Genomic DNA, 20,896 nt, shown 5'->3' with positions numbered 1-20,896 from the left:
GGTGAGATTGACTTAAGTACAGGCGGATTCAGTTTTTTTTTCTCGTTATTTCAGTATATTTTGAGGATATGTAATATGCATCAAAGGGGTGAGGCGATATTGGGGAGAGGGTATTTCTGTATATTTTGGGCTTTGTATTGTGCATCAGTTGAGATTTACTTAAAGTACAGGTCGATTCAGTTTGTTTTGGGGTTTTCTCATGCAGATGTGCGATTTGCAGGGGCGAGATGTGTTTTATGGAATGGGGATGGGCACAGTGCGTTCATCCCTTCCCAATGGGACTTCCACTGTACCAGTGAACAGTACAGCAAACAGTTAGTTATCCTCCCAGCTGGAGGGGGAGGGGGTGGGACGATTTGGTACACTGCAGCAGATGGGGATATGTGTCTTATGCAGACAGACGCACTTGGGTACGAATTTCCAGCGTAACAGTTCATTTATTTCTCCTGCATGGGGGTGATTTGGCATTCCCCCGGGGAAGGGATTTTTCATTTACCCCTTTGCAATGTGTGGAAGAGAAGGCTAAACGAAGGCCTTGTATTGCTTTCATTATCAATCACACATTTAAAGTCCCAATGAGACCCTATAGCATTGTGTGTTTGTTTAAAAGTTTGCTGATACTTTCTGAAATGCCTTTATGGCGTAATGACGTGTTTCTGTTAAGGCGTTGTGACGTTTTCACGTGGGACGTGCTTAGGAAGAGGATTACGGAGGAAGGAGCGCTCCACGCCGTGTACGGGCAGGTATTTATTTTTTATTGCACATTTATAATGCGCTTATTCATCTCGGAGAAGCACCAGGTACATTTAATGATGATAATGATATTTTTATTTATATTGTGCTCATAGACAGGTGTTTCAGAGCGCGACAAGGCAAGGGAACAGTGGAGAACAAAACACTGATGGGTTTGTTTTTCCTATTTTGATTTTAGTTGCACCAACAGCGGATTTTTGTGTGTCTTCTTGGCTGATATGCCCATCCCCGGCTCCAACCACCCCCAAACAAAAGTGGTTTATGGCCGTGCTGCACACGCCAAGGTAATTTTATGGCAGATTTGGCTGCCAGCAGCAAGTCGGGTTGTACCGCCATCTTCACCCTTATCCAGTGATGGAAATGGAAAACATTTGGTGGGGGTCCCACAAGGGCCGGGGTGGGGGGCGGTGTTGAAGGGGGCGGTGCCCAAAGAGGCAGGGTTTGGGGGGCGCAGCTGGCAGTTGACCTCCGATCAAAGGAAATGTCCAAAAAAGTAGTTAAAAACAGCACAATTTCTTTCATGCTGCTTCTTTTCCAAACTATATCAATTCCACTTTAAACCACTTCCATGTCACTGGTGATGTTACTTCACTGTGAATAATAGTTTTGACCAATGTTGTTGAGTAAATTTGCATTCCATTTTATAAAACAAAACCCTCCCCCTTAGGTACTAGTCAAACAGGGTCAGAAAAGGAATGAATTGTCATTTACAAACCGTACCAGCCATCTGTGCACCTAGACTACCAACAACAATGTTAGTCTACACTGTGATCTGAGCTCATGCAGGGGAGTATTTTAAGCAGACTGTTAAAGAATCATTAAGAAGAGCAATTACTCTAGCTAATGGTGAAAGAGCAGAAATCTGTGGGGAAATCCTGGGTTAAACCGAGGGATTGTCCTGCAACCTCATTCTTAAAACCTGCTGATATCTGTTCGCCATAAGCAACGTTTTCTTTTACTTGAACCACACCCGGTGCAGCTCCCCTCTGAAAGCAGTTAGGTGGCTGCATCGTGTGGGATAGTTACAGTGATAATAGGGGTATTTATTCATGCAATGTTTGTCGGATACCTGTATATTTATTTTTCTATGTAATGTTTGTCGGATAAAAGTATCCGACAAACATTGGATAAATAAATGAACAATCCAGGTCCACGTATCCGACAAACATTGCATAAATAAACCGGGTTGTGCACGGGGTCACCCAAGGAAGTTACACTTTGCTTTTCCTGCAGCTGTGACCTGTATCAAAGTCCTGCATCCACATAGGGGGCGTAGCCATCAGAGCGCTCATGGCGGCAATGAGCTGCTCTGCCCCCCTACTCTGTGCTGCCGCGGGCGCTTTCTTTTCTTTCTTTTTTTTTTTCAAAGAAACCCAGCGCAGAGCATGGGTTTGGGGTTTGTGGCGGCTGACTCTGGCCGGATCCCGCGATCCGGCTACTCATCTGGTGGCGGATCTCAGATTTGGCGAGAGTCGACCCATTGACCAGCACTGCCATTAACTGCCCAACACGGCTTTCACTGTTAAAACAGCAATGAGCTTACTATGATGGCATGCAGTTCCCTTGGTATGATTTCTGTAACTTTACTGCGTTTACAAGGTGAAGGGTTCTGAACCTTGACTGGAGATGTGCCTGACTTTACCGCTCAGTGTTGCCAGGCAGTGCATTGAGCTGTACCAGCCAGAGTCTGTACCACAAGATGTCTTTCTTGACCCTCGCCCCTATTTCTTTCTCTCTGTATAGGACCGACTTCCTTAATTTCCCTGCGGCTTACTTGATTTACCCGCGTTGTCTCACTGACTAGGTGCCTGCATGTTGCTTTGCTAGTATGCAGTGAAAATGCAAACTCCTATGTAGTATTGCCAGCAAGATAACAATGAGTATTTAGCCCTACAAAATAGCCATACTGTAGGCAGAGGTCTTCAATCTGTGTGGCGTGTGATCTAGGACAACGAGAAAAGAGAAAATGCATGCTCAGTCAGTGCAACGTGATGGGGGCGTGGGAAATAAATGCAGCCTGGACCCGCGCTTTCCTGCATTTGGATTGGTGTCCACGCTGCATTGTTGCTTCCTTCTGGTGCCGGCAGCGTCTTATTGCCTGGTAAGGGATGCCGCTTCTCGGCTCAGACTGCCACACCACAGTTGGAGGGAGTGCCGGGAAGCAAGCGTTTCAGTCTTTTGTCGGTCCCTCTGCTTCTCTCTTCCTCCTTTGGACCCACGAAGACTAACGCGTGGGGAAAGGTGAGCAGGGGGAGCTGGATCACTGCACTGCTGTTTCCCCCTGCGCCCCTCTCCCTCTGTGCCCCCACCTTGCCTGGCCATGGGGGAAGAAGAGGCGAGTGGCGACGGAAGCACGCATTGCCAGTGTTGTGTGATATCCAGCTCCCCCACAGCCGATTGCTGGGCTCTCCAGCAATCTGCCATGGGGGAGCCAGATATCATATGACACCGGTCCCTCTGCTTTGGCTGTCTCTCTGCCTTGTCACCCCTCTGGTCCATGACACAGCGCTGGCTGGGTCCGAGATCCGGCATCGGATGTCTGGCTAGATCTCGGGACCCGGCTTGCCTCAGCCAGGACCATGCTTTACCAAACCCTCAGCTTTGCAGAGGGAAGCTGGGGGATCAGTGACCTAATCTAAGCAGTGCTCCTTTCCCCAGCCGTCACACGCGCATTTCCTGGCTATGTTTGCTCATCCCGTTTGTTTTTTTATGTCCTGAAAGGGACACCACGGAAATGAATGGGCCATGAACATCACTGTGTCGGGGAGGGGGATGGTTTCTGTTGAAATTACATGCTGGGCACATTGTTCAAATGTGCATTTTACACATTCAAAGGAAAAAAGTCATTTGCAAACTCAAAAATGCTGCTGAAACTTGAGTTCACTAGTTTTCTATGAGATTTTTTTTTTCCCAGAGCACCACACCAATACAATTTTGTGTGCTCCTTTGCGTTTTATCACAAGTTATATTTATAAAGATGTTATGTTTTACAAATAAATGCTTCCATTGTTCTGACAGCAGTTATTAGGAAATTAAACTGGGTTCATGGGTGCCAAACGGAGGCAGAAATACCCCAACCCATCCCTTCGCCAAACACATTTTATAGCACTTCCTTTTTATAAGTAATTGCAAAAAGTCATTCGATTAACAAGTTTTGCATATATTTTTTTGTTTTTATTGTTTTGGTTAAATTCAACCTTAAAGACAGTCTCAGCAATGGTCTGTCAACCTGCTGAGCTACCCTGGGAGCCATCTACTATAGAGCAAATCTATGCATCCATTGATGTACTAAAATCACTGCACTATCAACAGTACTTTGAGTGCACCGCTGCCATAGAAGTGATTTAAAGTGGAATTCATGTATATCATCCTGCGGTGGGTGCCAGGCCTTTGCCTGCATGTGGCACCATATGTTGCAGAGAAATCAGGGGCCCTGGTGTCTGGCATGGCAGCCGCAGCAGTCTGCTGCTACGTCAGCGCTGTCACTTAACTGCAGTATAAGTTACATGGCTATTACTCGTTGTTTCCGAAAGTTAGCCCAGTGAGTTAAGAACTACTATGTCGTATTCTATGTAAGATATGTAGGTGAATGATTGGAATGCCAGCAGGCTGGACTTCTCAACTGTTAAGGGTAAAATATAACAAGCTGATGCTCTTTCTCTCGCTCACTCTATTATTCTTTTGTCTCTTTGACTGAGTAGGAGTCACGTTTTCAGGTATTTGCTCTGACTGTTCTCTCTGCCAGCTGGGGTGGACTGGCCTATAGGGAACTTTGGAGATTTCCCGGTTGGACCCTGCACCCTAGGTCCCTTTTGTGTGCGGGAGAGGATGTGTGCCGACTGGCAGAATGTAGTGCGCAAATATTGGTACAGTCAATCTGGTACGTCTATATTTTTTTATTGTACTTTTTCAATTGCAGGAACACAAATTGGCTCAATCATCCCATCTTGGACAGCAAAGTCCCCAGCAGCAATGGCACCATAAAAAATCCTGACATCTGTATTAGGACTTGCCGACGGTAAGAATGTCTTTTTTAAAAACGACTGTATTTTGCTGTGGGTGATGGTGGGGTACTTTTAAAGGTATAGTAGGAGTCACAATCAGGGATTTCAAACCTATTTTTGAGGCTGTTCCTTTCTCATGTCCAGTTTGGGGCGGGACTGAAAGTTCACGTCTCGTGGGAGTTGCATTTACAGTGCACTGTGTACTCTCTCCTGGTTTCCCAGCGTTACAGCCTGCTTATTAGCTGATGCCTAACACCCAAGAGTTGCTTTTAATGCCTGCTCGTTTTTGAAGTCGCATGTAGACCATGCTGCTGATTTTCATTGCAGCAGCAGCATCACTCCAAGCGTCAGTGTGTCAACCTAACCACCTGTTCCCCGCAAGAAAAATCCAGTGAAGCACTTGACTCAGTCAGGCAGGCAAGTGAGGATTTCTTTTCCCTATGTAACATTGGTTGAGTAGAAGTGCTGAAGGTTTATATCGGCCCTGTGCAATGTGCATCCAGGTGTGGTTTTCGCCTCCCTGTCTCGTAGTCCAGGACCACACTTCAAAAAAAAAATTCAAGCTAGAACATCACGATCTGAACAGGGAGTCTTCTGAGACTTGTATCAATGTGGTGTTTTATTAGTCCAAGCAGCATTTCTGACCCATTTCTGCTGAGGTTTTTTCCCCCAAGCTGTTCACATGGTTTCGTCCCTCCCAGCCTTTTCACGTGGTTCGTTTTAAATCTTATGTGGTGTTTGTCAATTTAAATCTTTAAATGGTTTAAAAAAAATAATGTGACATAAATTAACTTGGGGGTTTGCAATGTTTTCAGAGTCAGGCTCATTTTTTAGATGGATCATTGGTACTAAGTAAAAATATCCTTTTCACTGTACCGATTGGGGGCTGGGGGGGTCGATTTAGAAAGACTGCTCTGTGACCGCACAGAGCGGTCTTTATAATCAAACTATCATACTTGTCAAACCCCTGTCGCACATGTGTGTGCGCAGGGGCTGACAGGTGCTGTGAGCCCCAGCAGAGCCGTCATAGGAGGCAGAAGTGAGTTTTGGACTGTATGTGGGTGCGCATGTGGGTAAAATGCGTGGGTTGGGGCGGAAATTGAGGGTTCGGGGGTCCCCACCTGATTGACGAGTTAATGAGCGTGTGGGGAACGAGGGGGGCAATGTGTGATTTCCACACTTTAAAGCCAATACAAAAACGGCCAGGGAAAAGAGTCTGTCGTTTTTTGTGTTCGGGCTTTAAAATGCAGAAATAACACACAGAACTGGATAGTTTCCTAGTGCCCAAAGATGGTAGGAATCTCAAACGAAAAGCAGAAGGAGAGGTGGAAATGGACACGAGAAATGCAAAAACACAGAAATATTATGTCTTTTTTGCCTTTTGGGTTCACATGGATCGCAGTTGCTGACAAGTTAAGCTGCAGTGTGTGGTTTGTGGCGCTACATTAGCAAGCCTGAAGCCAACACTGTTAAGGTGCATTTGGAAACAAAACATAAGCAAAAAAAGACCAGGGATTTGTTTGTACAGCAGCTGCAAGGAATACACAAGTTAAAACGTGGCCTCAGTACCTGCAAATGCTTTGGAAGCTTCTTACCACATTATCTGGGGGTGGGTGGGCCTTTACAGATGCTGAGAGTAATTCTTCCAACAATTCTCGCTGTCAACCTAGTAATGCTTAGTGACGGTGCAGCAGAGAAATGCAAAAATTACTGTAGTCTGACATCATAATCTTTCGCCGCATCACTGACCTGTCCTCTTCTATCAGTACATAATTGATATCGTGCTTGAACTATTGGAGAAATATTTTGTAAACCAATTCAGAGCAGAGCAACTGCATCTACAGTCATTGACATTGTTAACTACTTCCTAAGTTCCCTCTGCCTAAAGTGGGAGGCGTGTGCTGGTATTTGCTTGGATGGTGCTCCTTCAATGTCTGGTGCTAGAACTGGGTTAAAAGCCAAAGTGTTGGTAGTAGCTCCACATATATTGTGGACACACTGCGTGATCCCCGGGAAGCTTTGCCTGTGTGCAATATGGGGAATGGACTCTCAGAGGTGCTGACTTCTGTTGTAAAGATTGTGCATTTTATTAAGATGCACCGCACAAGAGCCCGTCTGTTTGCCACATTTGCAGAAATGGGAACATGATGCTTTGTTTCACACAGAGGTCAGGTTGCTCTCCAAGGGGAAAGGTTTTAAATTGTGTTTAGGAACTCGGGAACAAAGTGAGACAGTTTCTCCTGGGTTTAGACCAGGCGAAAGAAGAGCCTCTGTGATTCACACTGGCTTGTACTGTTAGATTACTATGGCGACCTCTTTGAAAAGCCATATTTTCTAAACCTCTCCCTGCAAGGCACAGAAAAGAAACCACAACATTGGCTATGAACGAAAAAATTTCAGCATTCAAGAAGAAGTTGGAGCTTTGGAAGAGGAGGGTTAATGTCTGCATTCCGATGCGTTTCCATTATTAGCAGATGCTCTTGAGGAGGCGGAGTATGATCTTTTCATGTGTTGCTGAACTAATGGGAAACCATCTCAGAACCACTCTCAAAAGTACTTTCCAGAGGACAGTTGTAGCATCAATGACTGAGTGGTTCAGTCTTTCCTAGCAGACGTAGGGGCCCGCCCACCTCCCAGTAGACCTCCAGGAGGAACTAATGGAACTTCAAAGTGACCGCCTACTGGAGAGCCAATTCCAAAAAATTGTCATTGGGTGGATTTTGGCAAAATGCTGTTTGCTACTTGTACTGTTACCTTCCAGCACTTCGTACCTTTGCAAGATTGGATTTTCAACACTTGCAGCCCTAAAGACTAAATATCGGCCAAAGCTGGAAGAAAACCTGTGGTTGGCTATTGCAAAAATTGAACCCAATAGTGATGGCTGGCTGCTGAAAGGCAGGCCCACCCTTCACACTAGTTCTCCAGTATGTCACTGTCCAACTTGCAAGTGACTGCATTGATAGTAATAAGTTGTTGTACTTAAGTATGTCCTACGTTACTGTAGGAAATAAATATCCAACACTACTTTTAGTCACGTCCCCTGTAGCAAAACATTTGGAATGCTGTGTTTACAAATATTTGCCCTCTAATTTGAGTTATTGCAAGCAATGATTTTGAAAGAATGTTGTTTGGCACCCACACTTCCATTTGGCACCATTCTACAACATTTTGGAGTCCATGTGTATAGAGGGGCCCAAGCCAGGTACCTTTTTCTTAGGGAGGGATCGGGGGTCAAAAAAGTTTGAAGACTACTGCCTGTAGACTGACTATATTGTTGTTTTATTTTTAACGGCAAAAAACCTAATTGCTATCTTGCTGGCACTGCTATATGTTAACATATATTTTGATTGCTAGTTTGGATGAGCACTTATCCTCCCTGGTCCCTAGGGCACAGTACACGTGTGGGTTTAAACGGCAGAAGCTTAATGTACTAAACAAACCTTTGCAAAATCCCTGGTTGCTTTAAAGTGGTCCATTATCCACATGCTTTCTGTGCCCTTGTGTGTGATGTTGCTGTGTGTCCGGTACAGTGCAAATACAACTCGTACACATGACCGCACCTTCAGTGGGAGGAGCAAAATCATTCCAGTGCTTTACTGTGAAAGAAAGATTTACACGGACAAGATTTACAAGATTTTACAGCGATACTCAAGATTTGACTGTCGTCTGCTTAAGAACATTGCAATGTCGTATAGCCCCTGTGAGAATGTGTCTATTGTATATAGAGGGCACAATGCTTGTAATTTTCAATAAATTGTCCAGACAGCTGCATGCCAATGCACAGACACCAGCTGGCATAGATTTCCCTTGTGTGGGGATTGTTGATGTGTGGCTTGTGGGAAGCGTGTGTGACCTTCGCAGCAGCTTTAATATTGCTTAATTCGGAAGAACGGTGCCAAGTGGCAAAGTTTTGTTTGGCTAGCATGAAGGCTAGCTAAGTTTTGAAGTGTGTGGCAGACTGTTTGAGCTGCTGTTTGGTACGAGGTGTGTTGCATACACCGCCAGGTGCAGTCTTAGGCTTGGGATGGTTGAAACGCCCTGATGAATGAGTTCTTTGATTCCTGCGGTCCTCCTTCTGGTGGCACAGGGTGCTTTGGGCTTAGATTTGCTGTTGTGATTCTGCGCACAGAGAATGGTTGCATATGTTGGCCATCCAAGCTCTCATGAAGAAGGGAGAGAGACTCCTCTAACCAACAGTGGACAGATGCCTCCCATCTATTTATTTCTCTTAACCATGCTTGCAACCTTATCATTGCTTTCACTTAAGCCATTGAACACCAGCCAACTAAGAAAAGTGGCATCCATTCATTGTCCAGCAACCAAATTTGCATTAAAGGAGAGTCTCAACGCCCCCGCCCCCTTTCAAGCTGGGGAAGATTGTTGAGATTTGTGTAATGTAAAAAGTGGTGTACAGGGCAGGTACTCTGTGAAGTTCAAGGTCAAAGCACCCCTGTAGAGGTTCTGTACAGCTGCCCCTCATTAAAAGCGAACTGTCTAGCATTCAAAGACTCATTTTGTATTGTAATGCTTTTTTTCACTGCTGGAAGTTACGGATGCTATACCCGTGAGGCAGAGCTTTTTACACCATTTATTTTAAAGAGCACATAGATGGCTTGTTTACCCCCGTTTTCCTTTGCCTTTTCAGTTCCCAGTAGGGCTAGTTGTGCCAGCCTTTATGCGCAGGGGACCGTGTTCTAATTCCCCTCATGACTCATGCTCTACTACATCTGCTTTTAGTTTGTTCAACACTTTGGCGAAATAGCTACATGATTTAATAAATACAAATGTAAGTTTCATGGACTCGGGATTACTGCATGTTCTAGTTATGCTTATGTCACATGCTGTATATAGGTTGATGAGGTTCCCGGAGGGATTTTATTGCACCTTCAATGCGGTCTGTTTGTTTTTTTCCAACCACTTGACCTCAGCACTTAATTGAAGATACTTTGCCTGTAAACTTTATTGAATGCTTGCTAGGGATAGTGATCGCTGTCATTAATTTTGAAAATATCTTTTTTGATCATTGTTTATGATGATCTGGGGTGAATGCTTTTTATGGTTTTTCTTTTGATCTAATGATGGGACCAGTTAATTCTTGTTAGATGATGTTGAGCTATTTTCTTGCTTGTCTGGATTTTTCAACAGCCTTGTGTATCAGAGGACTAGCGCGTTAGCAGGAGTTTTCTGACCTGGGCGTGAAAGGAGTGCTGTAAATTGCTTTGCTATTTGAAAGTGGGAGGTCCCTTTATTCCCTTAAGGCAGTGGTCTTCAAGCCTTTTTATGCTGAGCCCCCCCCTTGAGTAAAATCATTTCTGCCCCCCCACCATATTTTCTATTAAAAAGTCACCATAATCCTTCAAGCCCCCCACCACCTGGCATCCTTTGGGCCCCCCAGTTTGAAGGCCTGTGCCATAAGGCGTCCTAGCTGTTCAGCATGCAGAGGCCCCCTTTCCTTGGGCGGGGCGACTCCTTCCCAGTTCCACACAATCACTGTTCTACTGATCAGGCTGATTGCTTTCAAACCACTGCCAAGTAGGGGATAAATGCTCCTACTGGCTGCCCCTCTCCGGCTTTAATGCTGTTGTTGCTCCAATGCCCCCACAATGTTCCACACAAATAGTCCATGCCTTTCTCAGATAGGTGCACCCGACCCTCTACGTAATATGTTATCTAAATGTCCAGTCGTGGTGCATGTGTGAGATACCATGCCTCTGCAAAGTTTACCCCTATCTTGGTTTACATTTTCACAGGATTTTCCCACTGCTATGAGCGCTGCACTAGTTCAGCTGTAGTGCATAATTTATTGCTTATGGGGCCGGGGAGAGTGCGGAGGGCGAGACTTCTGACCTTTCTGGAGGATAGTGCCTGTCTCATATTAGCAAAGTTCTTCCTGCTAAGGTGTAATATTTACTTTTTGTTCCCCCAGTAAAGATCAATTTGGACATGGGTTCTGTCCCTCCATACCCTCCTATTTCCCGTACATGTTGCTGTCTGCAAGCTGGGGCTCTCTATGGTTGATATTTACATTTACAAAACTGAAACAGGTGCTTGTCTTTTAAAGGACACACACAAAATGACTGTAGTATTTTAGGTACAAGGGCTCTGCAGTTAAGAACGTATTTCCTCTGCAGAACACCCACCTCTAATTTTGCAAACAGATGCAACTAGTTAAAGCCACAATGGTTGGAAGTCTTGGAGGAAGTTAACCAAGCACCAAGACACGCTTCACTCATAATTCGGGACACATCAGGCAGGAAAATCCATAGCAAGCCCACTATATAATGATTTTGGGTACAGACCTGGTTCACAAATACTTGGCGCATATGAAATTAACTTTTTTAATTTCTTCTTTTAGACAATAACTCAATCATCCTGGCACTCTTTGATTCCGACTATTCTCTGTGGATGTGAAAGTATGGAGAATTTGAGCCTTTGCAATTCCCAGTAAAGTTAATTGTAAATTGCTGATAGCGGGTATCGATGAAAGTAGAAGAGAAACATGTGAAGAAAAGGATTTCAAGGCAGTCATTCTTTTCTAGTTAGGTAAAATGTTTGGGGAAGGAGGGTACATCTGACGTCCCTATGTGGAGTTGTTCCCTTTTTTCACACATACAGATGAATGCTACACAATGCCCATCTCATTTACAGCATCTCTTTCCTCTAGAGTAACTCTCTACAGTATAGATGGTCTACTGATTTCTCATGTTATTGGCAAAGCACTATGGGTTGAACGCCCTCAGGGACCGTAGTCCAGGTCAGAGTATGTGTGCAGCTAGGACAGAGAATGGATTGGTATTGGCGAAAGTAAGGTATACAGTCTTTAAGAATGAAAGTAAAACATTATCATTAGGTTATTCATCTGTAGGTGAATTTATTTCCGTAAAGTCAGCCGACACATGTTTCGACCTTAGCCGTCTTCAAGGTCTTCAAATTGAACGCTTGGTATGGTGACCAGGTTTGGAAGTTGATTGTGAAAATATCTTGAAACAATTTTCTGATAGTACTTGATGATAAAGGGTTGAGTCCCGAGAGACCTGTCAATGGCTGGTACGTGGTGCTTGGACATTCTGGACTGGGTCCCCAAATCGAAATTCCTAAACTATCTTTTTTGATTTTTTACCTTAGATGCAATCCTGAAAATGTAGTCCACGGTTTGGGGAACCAATCTAGGATGTCCAAGGTAGAGCGTGATTCGCAAATACCAATCCGTTTTCCGTCCTATTCATTCAAGGTCTTTATGCGTAGACCTTGTGGAATTGGTGACGCAGCTCGTCACTATCTATAAATGATAGTGGTCACAGCGCACACTTAAGGGTATGTACCCATACACACTTTTATGTGTGCAGCTACACTGAGTTGTGGGTAGCTGCATGGGGAGGGAGGGAAAGCGCCAAGGAGAGCAAGAATAAGCAAAACTCCAAGGGGGCGAATAGGGTCGCGCTTGAGGGGAGTCATCCCAGTGTACAGCCCAGGCAAAATGTTTGTTGTATTGGTAGTCACATAATGACTTTTCAACTTGCCTTTTTCATACCCGCAGCCAAGAACCAGTATTAAGACACAGGAAACATTTGATGAAATAACGAAACGCTACAATTGAGGCTTTAAAAAGAAAGGTAGAGGAGAAAAGCAGCTCCGGGTGGAATCTGGAAAAAGAAGATGCAGTGAAATAAAAAAAGAGAATTATATTGTAAAAGCTGATGGGTGAAAACGGACTATTCCAAAACGTATTAACTGTTCACAAAAGCTGGAAAACCTAAGTCTTTTGGCAGGGATGGCTAGTGTTCTTCATTCCTCTTACATTCCTTCCTCAGAACCTGCCTCTTACTTCACCTGGACAATTGATGGACACAGCATTAAATCGGCAGATGTCTGTGTAATGTTGCAGTTCCCAGAGATGTAGCTGTGCAACAACTGCAAAATATTGGACTATAAAGTAGCCGTAAATTGTCTGCTACAAATGTTTTGACGGACAGATCTAATTTGACAAGCTCAACTCTATTACCACGTCTTCTTAACAGTGTGTTCTTGTTACAGTATAATGGTCATGCCTGTTTGGACAATGAATTGACCCCTACACGTTACCACACACCTGCGCAATCTTTCAGATTATGGTTTAAAAAAAACATTGGAATTGGAACATCCCCACAACCGAGTTTGGTAGCTACGTCAGCCCCTGGTACTAATTCTACAATGTAATTCCAGCTCACATGCTGCTCTGTGAAACTGAAGATGCAAGTGCTCTTGTCTGTAGAACTATTATAGTTGATCTAGTGAATTTGTAGGTTGGTGCCAACTTGTAAATGGTATAAGTTTTTGTGCTATTGGATTTCTGTTGGGGGGTCAGCTAATGTTTTCTTGGGTGTGGTGAATCGTCAAACTAATTGTTAGCTGCTCATAGTGATATTGTGCTCGGCAGTCTTCTCATGCAGGTAGACCTGTCACAACCCTTACCCCAGACCCGCACTGGCAAGCCCCCTTGCCAGGTAAGGTCAGGGTTCGGGACTCCATCAAGGTTTTGCATCCACTCCCAAGACTCTCTTGAAGTCAGTCCTCAACTCTAAATACACTAGGTCCAAATTATACTATCTAGTCGATTGAAAAGGGTAATGACCTCAAGATAGATCCTGGGAACCCAGCGAGAACATCCATGCACCACGTCTGATCAAGAAATTTCATCAGAACTTTCCAACCAAGCCTTGACCGAATAGAAGAACCACCGTGAGAGAGGCCTTGGGGGAGGGGAGGTGCTGTCACAACCCTTACCCCAGACCCCCACTGGCAAGCCCCCTTGCCAGGTAAGGTCAGGGTTTGGGACTCCATCAAGGTTTTGCATCCACTCCCAAGACTCTCTTGAAGTCAGTCCTCAACTCTAAATACACTAGGTCCAAATTATACTATCTAGTCGATTGAAAAGGGTAATGACCTCAAGATAGATCCTGGGAACCCAGCGAGAACATCCATGCACCACGTCTGATCAAGAAATTTCATCAGAACTTTCCAACCAAGCATGGACCGAATAGAAGAACCACCGTGAGAGAGGCCTTGGGGGGTGGGGGGTGCTGTCACAACCCTTACCCCAGACCCCACTGGCAAGCCCACTTGCCAGGTAAGGCGAGGGTTCGGGACTCCATCAAGGCCTTGGAGGCCTTGCATCCACTCCCAAGACTCTCTTGGAGTTAGTCCTGGCGCCGCTGTCGCCAGGCTCATATTCATTATGGAGAACATGTTTGAAGGGGGACTACTTTTCATTAAGCCTGCAGTTAACATCGAGGCATTCGCATAGCTTGGTTCCTAAAGAACTAAACTATGCGGTATAGTGTTTTGGGTGTGGTGACCTGGGACTACTTTACCTGGACTACTTTGTTGGGAGGCTATTTAAACCACACCCAAGCAACAGAGCACGCTTCGTGTTACTTTGCAGACTGCAACGTGGCGCTCACCGTGTCCTGTGATACCCGCAAGCCTCAGAGCAGCGAGCCTGCAGAGGACACAAAAGGAACATCTTTAATCGAATCTTACCTGCAATCTCCATCCTTTCATCCGTTCTCCAGTGAACATCTTCTTCTGGGCTCCTCACACCTACCGTAACGAAGCGTCCTGAAAAGGAAAAGGAGAAAGACAACATTAGAAAAGACATATTCCGGCATTGCTTAAGGCACGAACATTATAGGAAGCTTACATGGCTTTTCACCTTACGGCCGGCATCGCTCCGGAGTTCCTCACCCGCTGGGAAAGGACCGCGACCTGTAAGGAAGAGAGGAAACACAGGTTAGCAATGCAAGACAAAAGCAGCGCAGCGCATTACTTGCCCCATTAGAGCGCACATCCCGAGCCATCATGACCGGCGGTGCTCTAACCAACCAGTACACCACGCCAAATCTCCCGCAAACCTAGGGAGAAAGAAAGGACATTGTTAATCACAAAAGAAAGACCGGCAAGAACAATCGGCGCTATACAAAAACTGCTGCAATAACACCTACCTTAAAGACACTTGAACGGGCACCCACCAGTGAAGTAACTCGGTCGCCCACGTCCACTGAAGACTACGCACCCCTGCTAAGAAGGCAGGACGGAGAGCACGCCTAATACAGCAACAAGGTGAGGAGAGGGCCTACGGAGCTGAAGCCAAAAGGGTGTGGCGGGGGGATACTTACCTGAGTCGGCCCATTTTGAACCCAGCCCTCCTGTGTCCTCAGGCTAGACCTCCTACGAAGACACCATCCGGAAATCGGGAGAAGGTTCCGGCAACCAACCAGGGCTGAGTGGCGTCCCCGTGGATACCAGGTGAACGTAACAGAACGCAAAACCTACAATAATTAATACACCTGGCCGCCATGGAGACATCAGAAATCGACCAATTGACTCAATTATTAGGACAATTACGCGCCGAAGTTCATTCTGCCCTACAAGAGACCAATGCTCTCCGGAGGGATTTCGTAGTAATCAAGGATCGCACTGAAGAGATCGGTAGGCAGTTCCTACAGTCACAGGCAGGACAGATTCCTTTGCCTGGAAACAACCTATCGGCACAGGTACCCACCTTGCTATCCGCCCCAGTACAAATTACGCTACCCAGAACAGTTCCCCTAGCATCAGCGGAACGGTTCTCAGGCGACCCATGGAAGTATCCTGCATTCATGAATCTGTGTCGTCTTCACTTTCTTTGTAGGCCTGGTGCATTCCCCAATGACCAAACACGGGTAGCTTTTGTTTTGTCATACCTGAGCGGTAGCGCAGCGGACTAGTCAGTGCCGCTGGTAAACCATGATGATCCAATGTTACATTACTTTAGGGGGTTCCAGAGGGAAATGGAGAAGCTTTTTGCTCGTCATACCCAAGAACAAGCAGTAGACAACAAACTCTTGTCACTCCGACAGGGGAATCAAGATTTATTAACGTACATTACCACCTTCAATAGATTGGTTGCTGAAGCTAAGTGGCCGGAAGAACAAAATAACCACGTTTTTCCACCGAGGCCTACGAGGCGAATTGAAGGACGTTCTAGCCCAGGTGGTTGACCCACCCAGAGACTGTACCGAATTCATTAACTTGTTTGTGCAACTAGATCACCCATTGCAGGATCGAAAAGCAGATCGATCTAGGTCAGACACTCGGGCCGTCTATGTTCGACCCAGGGACAATGCATCACGTGTGCCTGAAAACACTGTAGAACCCATGCAAATCAGAGGAATACAACCTCCGTTAACAAAAACAGAACGAGACAAAAGAAGGCAACAGCAACTATGTTTGTGCTGCGGAAAACCAGGACACTTCCTTAAGGATTGCCCAGTGAAACCTCCAAGGAGAACAGTCAGGGCCACAGAGAAGGACGAGGTCAAGGAGTCGGAAAACTTCCCAGCTCGGCAAACGTAGAGGTCAGTTTGTCGAGTGAGAAGAATGAGCCACCGACCTCGCACTTTGCAATACCAGTGATCTTAATTATCCACCAACTACCATCTCGGATGCACGCCGTTGAGGCATACATAGACAGTGGAGCAGTTGGGAATTATATCGATCAAGAACTGGCAGCAGAGATGAGGCTTCCCTTATGTTCAATGCCCACCATGGACAAGGTGACCACCGTGGATGGGACAGAAATCGCTTCCGGACCAGTAACCCAATGTACAGCCGGGGTAACCTTGCTGTGCCAGGATGGACACCGGGAATCCATTTCTTTTGATCGCAACAAGGTATCTCAGTTCCGGCTAATATTAGGGATGCCATGGTTAGTTGCTCACAATCCCCTGATAGACTGGCGTGCTCGAAAACTGACCTTCCCCGATGATTGATTGCGCTCCTGTCTGCTATTACCAAGAGCAGAAACCTGACCTCTGTACCCCTGCGATTCCCAGAACGGCAGCATCAGCACTTGGAGTAACCAATACCCTACCAAGTGAATACCAAGATTTCCAGGATGTGTTCCAAAAAGAACAAGCTAACACTCTACCGCCGTACAGGCCCTATGACTGCCAGATTGACCTCATTCCAGGCACACAAATTCCTTGCGGCAGAATTTATGCACTCACAGAACCGGAAAACCTCCATTTGAAATCCTATCTAGACCAGTACCTGGCAAACAGATTTATCCGCCCGTCTAAGTCCCCAACAGCCAGTCCTTTGTTCTTCATACCAAAGAAAGAAGGGGACTTGAGAACCTGCATCGACTACCACGCATTAAACCAGAGTACCGTGAAGAATCACTACCCCTTGCCGCTTATTCCTGAAATGTTAGACCAAGTCAAAGATGCCCAGATTTATACCACATTGGATATTCGAGGAGCGTACCACCTGGTCCGAGTTAAAAAAGGAGATGAATGGAAAACCGCCTTCCGTACTAAATATGGCTTGTATAAATACCAAGTAATGCCCTTTGGGCTATGCAGCGCTCCCGCAGCATTCCAATACTTCATGAACAATGTCCTGAGAGAATTAATCGATGTTTGCGCCTTGGTTTACATAGATGACATCTTAGTGTACTCGGCCTCGAAGCAAGACCATGTTAAGCACGTTCGCTCTGTTCTCACCAAGCTCCGCCAACATTGATTATATGCGAAACTCGAGAAATGCTTTTTTCATGTCACCGAAGTAGAATTCCTTGGTTTCATTTTCACTCCGAAAGGCATCAGAATGGACGTACACAAAGTAGACGCCATTCTCAAGTGGACATCACCAACTTCACTGAAAGGGATCCAAAGCATGCTGGGCTTTGCGAACCTCTACCGCCAATTCATCCCAGACTTCCCTCAGATTGTACACCCGATCACAGTACTATTGTGAAAAAACAATAAGAAATTCATTTGGACCGAAGAAGCCGAAAGAGCCTTTGAAGAACTCAAACAAAGATTCACTTCCGCTCCGATCCTACGACACCCTTGTCCAGACCTCCCTTACATCGTGGAAACTGATGAGTCCAGCATGGCTATGGGGGCTGTCCTCTCAGAGAGACCCCGAAATCGGTCAGTTACATCCCGTGGCCTTCTGGTCACAAAAGTTTTCACCTCCGGAAGTCAATTATGCTATCACCGACAAGGAACTGGCCATTAAATCCGCCTTTGAGGCATGGCGACACTATCTCTTAGGAGCCAGGCACACCTTTACGGTAATAACGGATCATTGAAACCTGCAATATCTGAAAACAGCAAAGGCCTAGTCCTCGCGTCAACTGCGGTGGGCCCTTTTCTTCGCCGAGCGCGGTTATGTAATCACATTTCGACCAGGGGTCCGAAATGAGAAGGCTGACGCCTTATCCCGCATGGGCATTGACAAAGAGGTGTATATAACTCCAGATCCAGTACCCATCATTCCTGAAGACATACTCTTAGGTCTCACAGCTTTGACACAAACCGAACTCAGATACCAAATCCAACGGGTACTGAATTCCGACACATTGCTTGCATGGCATACTCGGGGAGAACAATATATCATCAAGGACCAATTGCCCTATTTTAGGGACCGTCTATATCTGCCCAGAGGTGAAGTACAACAACAAATTATTTCGGATTACCACGATTCACTGATGGAAGGTCATCCTGGAATCGCCAAAACCATAGCCAAGGTGAAACAGAACTACTGGTGGCCTACTTGGCGTAAAAACATCATCCAGTATGTTCAGTCCTGCAGTGTTTGTGCACAAAACAAATCGCAAAAGCAGAAACCAGCTGTTCTCCTTCAACCATTGGACATTCCTCCTGCCCCATGGCACACCCTTTACCTTGACTTCATTGCAGATATGCCTCCCAGTCAAGGGTGCAACACCATTCTGGTAGTTGTTGACCTGTTTTAAAAAATGGCACACTTCATTCCTCTCAAGGGCCTCCCAGATGCATCCAGTTTAGCAAAAGTGTTCCTGGAAAGTATTGTTAAACTACATGGCTTCCCATCAGTTCTGGTCTCGGATCTAGGCAGCCAGTTCGTGTCCAACTTCTGGAGAAAATGTTGTTCAATGGCGCAAATCGACATCCAATTATCCACCAGTCACCACCCCCAAACGGATGGCCAAACAGAGAGAACCAACCAAACCCTCGAGCAATACTTACGGTGCATGCTGCATCAAGTGGAAAGAAATTGGAGGGACTTACTGTGGATAGCAGAGTATGCTTATAACAATTCATTGCATTCTAGCACGGGACAAATGCCTTTTTGCATCCTTTATGGCAGACACCTGCATACTTCGGAACTAGACCTTCCAGCCAGCTTGGAAATGCCAGTAGTAAGAATTCTTCATGCAACCATCTCTCAAGCCTTTAAAAAGGTGATGGAACATCTAACTCAAGCCAAGGACAGACAAAAGAAATTTGCCGACCAATGCTGAAGAAAGGCTCCTGACTATCAAGTAGGGGACAAGGTTTGGTTAGCAGCAAAGTACGTCCCCCTTAAAGGAACCCAGACCTTTCGTCCTCGATATTTGGGACTCTACTCCATCAAAGCAATCATCAACTCAGTAGCCATCAAACTAGCATTACCACCCAATATGCAAGTCCACCCAGTGTTCCATGTATCACTCCTGAAACCAGTACAACCCGGTACACTGGTTACTACACCACCAACACCCATAATTGTTGACGGAGAACCAGAATTCAAAGTCAAGGAAACCCTGGACTCTAAATACACTAGGTCCAAATTATACTATCTAATCGATTGGAAACGGTATGGACCTCAAGATAGATCCTGGGAACCCAGCGAGAACATCCATGCACCACGTCGGATCAAGAAATTTCATCAGAACTTTCCAACCAAGCCTGGACCAAATAGAAAAACCACCATGAGAGGGGCATTGGGGGGCGGGGGGGAGTGCTGTCACGACCCTTACCCCAGAACCCCACTGGCAAGCCCACTTGCCAGGTAAGGTCAGGGTTCGGGACTCCATCAAGACCTTGGAGGCCTTGCATCCACTCCCAAGACACTCTTGGAGTCAGTCCTGGCGCCAGGCTCATATTCATCATGGAGAACATGTTTGAAGGGGGACTACTTTTCATTAAGCCTGCAGTTAACATCGAGGCATTCGCATAGCTTGGTTCCTAACGAACGAAACTATGCAGTATAGTGTTTTGGGTGTGGTGGCCTGGGACTACTTTACCTGGACTACTTTGTTGGGAGGCTATTTAAACCACACCCAAGCAACAGAGCACGCTTCGCGTTACTTTGCAGACTGCAATGTGTTGCTCACCGTGTCCTGTGATACCCGCGAGCTTCAGTGCAGCGAGCCTGCAGAGGAGACAAAGGAACATCTTTTATTGAATCTTACCTGCAATCTCCATCCTGTCATCCGTTCTCCAGTGAACAGCTTCTTCTGGGCTCCTCACACCTACCGTAACGAAGCGACCTGAAAAGGAAAAAGAGAAAGACAACATTAGAAAAGACATATTCTGGCATAGCTTAAGCCCCGAACATTATAGGAAGCTTACCTGGCTTTTCACCTTACGGCCGGCATTGCTCCGGAGTGCCTCATCTGCTGGGAAAGGACCGCGACCTGTATGGAAGAGAGGAAACGCAGGTTAGCAAGGCAAGACAAAAGCAGCGCAGCGCATTACTTACCGCATTAGAGCGCACATCCCGCGCCATCATTACCAGCGGTGCTCTAACCAACCAATACACCACGCCGAATCTCCCGCACACCTAGGGAGAAAGAAAGGACATTGTTAACCACAAAAGAAAGGCAGGCAAGAACCGATCAGCGCTATACAAAAACTGCTGCAATAAGACCTACCTTAAAGACACTTGAACAGGCACGCGCCAGTGAAGTAACTCGGTCGCCCACGTCCACTGAAGACTATGCACCCCTATGCAAGAAGGCAGGACGGAGAGCACGCCTAATACAGCAACAAGGTGAGGAGTGGGCCTAAGGAGCAGAAACCAAAAGGGTGTGACGGGGAGATACTTACCTGAGTCGGCCAGTTTTGAACCCAGCCCTCCTGTGTCCTCAGGCTAGACCTCCTCCGAAGACACCATCCGGAAATCGGGAGAAGGTTCTGGCAACCAACTTGGGCTGAGTGACGTCCCTGTGGATACCAGCTGAGCGTAACAGACCTTTAACCGATTCTGTTTAGGTCACTGAAAGTGTTTATTTTAGTGCAGTGATTTGTAATTGTGGGCGTTTATTGGGTGTGATGCCATGTTAGCTAGAGGTGAGATATGAAATG

The 20,896-nt window shown here is 46.0% G+C and overlaps 1 long non-coding RNA gene across 2 annotated transcripts in view; it reads left to right on the top strand.

Moving 5' to 3' along the window:
- Positions 1-943: 943 nt before the first annotated feature.
- LOC138453612 (uncharacterized) overlaps positions 944-20,896 on the top strand; it is a 253,514-nt gene continuing 233,561 nt past the window's right edge. For both annotated transcript variants that reach the window (XR_011260483.1, XR_011260484.1), the window contains exons 1-2: positions 944-1,037; positions 4,673-4,771. This is a non-coding gene — a long non-coding RNA (uncharacterized lncRNA). The remainder of the gene's footprint in view (positions 1,038-4,672; positions 4,772-20,896) is intronic.

Source organism: Ambystoma mexicanum, chromosome 4p (genome assembly GCF_040938575.1).
Source record: "Ambystoma mexicanum isolate Mex_15411 chromosome 4p, UKY_AmexF1_1, whole genome shotgun sequence".
In the NCBI taxonomy this organism is placed as follows: domain Eukaryota; kingdom Metazoa; phylum Chordata; class Amphibia; order Caudata; family Ambystomatidae; genus Ambystoma; species Ambystoma mexicanum.
Note: the sequence above shows the minus strand (reverse complement) of the source record. Positions and strands in the feature narration are given on the sequence as shown.